The sequence below is a fragment of the Gorilla gorilla genome, chromosome 4 (assembly GCF_029281585.2).
Source record: "Gorilla gorilla gorilla isolate KB3781 chromosome 4, NHGRI_mGorGor1-v2.1_pri, whole genome shotgun sequence".
Classification (NCBI taxonomy): Eukaryota; Metazoa; Chordata; class Mammalia; order Primates; family Hominidae; genus Gorilla; species Gorilla gorilla.
The window spans coordinates 25,787,217-25,791,935 of NC_073228.2; the positions used below are offsets into that span (position 1 = coordinate 25,787,217).

The 4,719-nt window shown below is 42.2% G+C and overlaps 1 pseudogene; it reads right to left on the minus strand.

Annotated features, from left to right (window-relative positions):
* Nucleotides 1–399: 399 nt before the first annotated feature.
* On the minus strand, nucleotides 400–1,390 carry LOC101124454 (26S proteasome non-ATPase regulatory subunit 7-like; annotated as a pseudogene).
* Between the last annotated feature and the right edge of the window lie 3,329 nt (nucleotides 1,391–4,719).

A 4,719-nucleotide genomic window follows, 5' to 3' on the forward strand; every position in this document is an offset into this window, starting at 1 on the left:
TTTTTCTCCTTTAAACTTTCCAGTATTTTTCAATTTCCTTATAAGGGAAATGAAACTTTGAAACCATGAAAACTTTTTATTTTTATTTATTTATTTTATTTATTTATCTTTTTGAGATGGAGTTTCGCTTTTGTTGCCCAGGCTGGAGTGCAATGGTGTGATCTTGGCTCACTTCAACTTATGCCTCCCAGGTTCAAACGATTCTCTGGCCTCAGCCTCCTGGGTAGCTGGATTACAGGCATGTGCCACCATGCCCAGCGAATTTTGTATTTTTAGTAGAGACGGGGTTTCTCCATGTTGGTCAGGCTGGTCTCGAGCTCCCGACCTTGGGTGATCCACTTGCCCTGGCCTCCCAAAATGTTGGGACTACAGGCATAAAAAAGCTATTTAATACACGTTTTACTTTTTCTGCTCTTTCGTTACATCACTCTTTTCCTTATCTTTATCTTTCCCCTTGTCAGCTTTTCTATCTTTTTGCTCTCTTTTTTCTCCTGCCCTTCTTTCTTGTCTCCATCCTGGTTGGCAATCTTGTTGTTGATGAGGTTGTGCAGGGCGACCACAGAATGGATCAGTGAGGCCCACAGAATGGATCAGTGAGGCCAAGTACACTACCACCATCTGGTCATTGGTCCTCAGGTAAAAGGCTTTAACAGGCTCCTGCAGGCTAACATCTGGCAGCAGGTTGAAGACGTCCTGCAGGTCGTAGATGATCTGGTGGTTGATGCGCAGCTTGCCTGTGGCTACTTTTTCCAGGTAGCTCCTGATATCCAGAAGCTTGGAGTTCAGTCCCTTCAAACCATGGACCCGGTTTGTGATCCGCTGGGACAGAGTGCCCACCGTTGTGTTGTGTCTTTGATGTCTCGTAACAAGTGTTCAACTCCAACTTCCTCAGCTTACTCTGCTCCAATTTCACTGGTCACATGTTCAAATGTTTTCAAGGTTGGAGTTCCATCATCTTGGATTTCTTCCACTGAAATGTATGCTTCTGTGGGCAGCCCTAGGTCCTTTGGATTCACGTCAATAATGATCAATACCGAGTTAGGATAGTATCTTTTCATGAGTTCATTGATGGTAATGCCATTCTTGTGTATTTTCAGGCCTGTGTGGTACCAGCCAACTATTCTTTCTCTGGCATTGACTTTCTTAAACATTCCATACATGTTTTCCAAATAATCATGGTCTAAAAACCACATAGAATTGTCTTTGTCATCTTCATCAAAAGGAACTGCAAAACTGTTCAATACATCAAGTACTTTCTTTTGCCACGACCCCCAAAACACACCAACAACGCGTTTCTGGATTCCAACCTTGCCGATTCGGTTGAAATGATCCACCATGCTGAGCAGCACCAGGGGTGGCCCACCACCTTCTGTACTGCCAGCTCTGGCATCGAGACACACCTCGCCCAGGCCTGGCTCCCTGCGACCTGCAAACACCGGCAGCGGTAGTGATTTCCCTGGGGCTCCATCAGGCCCAGGCTCTTCTTCCCTCAGGTTTACATTTGACTTTGCAAAACAAAAAACCCAAATAACAGTGGCTTAAACAAACAAAGGTAATCTCTAGGTCTCCCACTATAGTTACTTTAATTTTATGGAGCAAGAGTTTAAATTATACAGATTGGCCGGGTGCGGTAGCTCATGCCTGTAATCCCAGCACTTTGGGAGGCCAAGGTGGGCGGATCACCTGAGGTCGGGAGTTCGAGACCAGCCCAACCAACATGGAGAAACCCTGTCTCTACTAAAAATACAAAAAATTAGTCGGGTGTGGTGGCACATGCCTGTAATTCCAGCTACTGGGGAGGCTGAGGTAGGAGAATCGCTTGAAGCTGGGAGGCAGAGTTTGCAGTAAGCACGCCACTGCACTCCAGCCTGGGCAACAAGAGCAAAACTCTGTCTCAAAAAAAAAAAAAAAAAAAAAAAATATATATATATATATATATATATATATATATACACACATACATATGTATACAGATCATCAGATTTAATCCTTCAAGATGCAGATTAGTTCAAATTACAGACGAATAATTATCTTTCTAATTAATAAAAGCTCACATTTTCCTATTGATTTTTTCTGTAGAGAATAATTGAATTCACATTGTTCAATGTCATCTAGACTAATTCTTAAGTTTATATTTTGAAAATAAGCAGATCCCTTTCAACATGGGAAGTATAGCACAATTATCTTCCCACACAGAAAATAAAAACAATTTTTTTAGGGTCCTCTTTGTACTACCATTATCAACAATGTCACCATTTGATTTTAAAAAATTGAGATAAGATGTCATTTGTTTTTGAAACAAACCTACTTTCATTTAAGTCATTTGTAGCTGTTAGGAAACAATATTTTCAATAGAAATAGTGTTTCAATGTCACTCTCTTTTTATCAAAGATAAAACAAGGTTCTGTATATATTTTCCTATGCTGACTTTATAAGCACAGCACGGTGTTTTCTTTATTTCCTCTCTATCCCAAAACGTGATTTATATCTTTTTTTTTTTTTTGAGACAGAGTCTCACTCTGTCACCCAGGCTGCAGTGCAGTGGCGCGATCTTGGCTCACTGCAATGTCTGCCTCCTGGGTTCAAGCAATTCTCCTGCCTCAGCTTCCTGAGTAGCTGGGATTACAGGTGCCCACCACCAAGCCTGGCTAATTTTTGTATTTTTAGTAGAGATAGGGGTTTCACCATGTTGGTCACGCTGGTCTCGAACTCCAGAGCTTGTGATCCGCCCACCTCGGCCTCCCAAAGTGCTGGGATTATAGGCGTGAGCCATCGCGCCCAGCTGCATTATTTATATACCTTTTAAGCCAGGTGACATAATCTGAGTTGAAATGTGGTTATTTGGTATTTGTCTTATTACCTCCTACTATCTCATAAATTTTTGGAGGGTGGAGACTTATCTTTTTTCTCATAAGTCCAGAATCTTTGTTGTAGTTAGAGCCATTTGGGTTTACCCATCAGTTCAGTCCTCTGAGAAAATAACCCCAAACCCTTTCCCCAAAGTGCAAAGATGAGCTAAGAAAGTCATGTTTATACAATAGGATGCCCTATCTCCTGGCCATATCTCATTGGACTAATTGTGCTTACCTGATTCAAATTAGATCACTCAGTTTCACTCTCCGTAGCAAGAGACTTATATTCAGAAAAGTTAGTCTTCCGGGTTTCTAGACTGGAAGCTTTATGCATAGGGTGGTCATATTCTACCACATGTGCAGACGAAAGCACGAAAATTAATGTGCATTCATTTGGTGATTCAGTGAACATTTATGGATTGTTTCTATATGGTAGGTACCCTGCAAGGTGCTGTCTGTGCAATGGTGAACCTAACAGGTATCGTCTTCATTCTTTTGGAAACTATAGGCATTTTTAAAAGATTACACCTGGTTTGGGTGCAGTGGCTCACACCTGTAATCCCAGCACTTTAGGAGGCAGAGGTGGGTGGATCACTTGAGGTCAGGAGTTCAAGATCAGCCTGGCCAACATGGTGAAACCCCATCTCTACCAAAAATATAAAAAATTAGCTGGGCGTGGTGGCACACGCCTGTAATCCCAGCTACTCTGAAGGCTGAAGCAGTAGAATTGTTTGAACCCGGGAGGTGGAAGTTGCAGTGAGCTGAGATCACACCACTGCACTCCAGTCTGGACGACAGAGCGAGACTCCGTCTCAAATAAATAAATAAATAAATAAATAAATAAATAAATAAATAGATTACACTAATTAATATTTGATGACAAATTTTGATAAATGCAGTGAAGAAAAGAGAACCAGGGGATTTGAAAGGAAATAAGGGCTGGTTTGAGAATCAGTGAAGGCCTCTCTGAGGTACTGATATTTAAGCTAAGGTGAAGAGCAAAGTGTCATAGCATTTCCAGTGGAGGAAACATTCCCTTAATATGCCTGCATATACCTGATGTTCAATAAATGTACATTGAGTTGGAAGATTATTATCTTTATGCAGTAACTAGACATAGAAGGAAAATTCATTGATTACCATAGGTGTTTGGCTATAAAACATTTATAAGACACTGCATTTTTTAGGCCACATAAGCCTGGAGCTACACTACAACAGTGACAAGAGAATATATATATATATATATATAAATATAAATATATATATTTATAAATATATATATATATATATTTTTTTTTTGAGACAGAGTCTCGCTATGTCGCCCAGGCTGGAGTGCAGTGGCACGATCTTGACTCACTGCAAGCTCTACCTCCCGGGTTCATGCCATTCTCCTGCCTCAGCCTCCCAAGTAGCTGGGACTACAGGCGCCCACCACCACGCCTGCTAATTTTCTTTTTTGTATTTGTAGTAGAGATGGGGTTTCACCATGTTAGCCAGGAGGTCTCGATCTCCTGACCTCGTGATCCGCCTGCCTCGGCCTCCCAAAGTGCTGGGATTACAGGCGTGAGCCACCACGCCTGGCCGACAAGAGACTATTTACCTGGCTTCATCCTTGAGGTTCCTGAATAGGCTCTGAGTTCAGCAATTTCTTCCCAAATATTTGTAGAGGTCCCCAGGGTGAGTCACATGGGTGCTCTGTATATGATGGAACTACCCTATCATAGTGCTCTGTCTCTGACTGAGCTACTTGGGAGGCTGAGGTGGGAGGATTGCTTGAGCTCAGGAGTTGGAGGCTGTAGTGAGCTATGATCATGCCACTGCACTCCAGCCTAGGTGGCAGAGCCAGGCTCTGCCTCTAAAAAAAGAA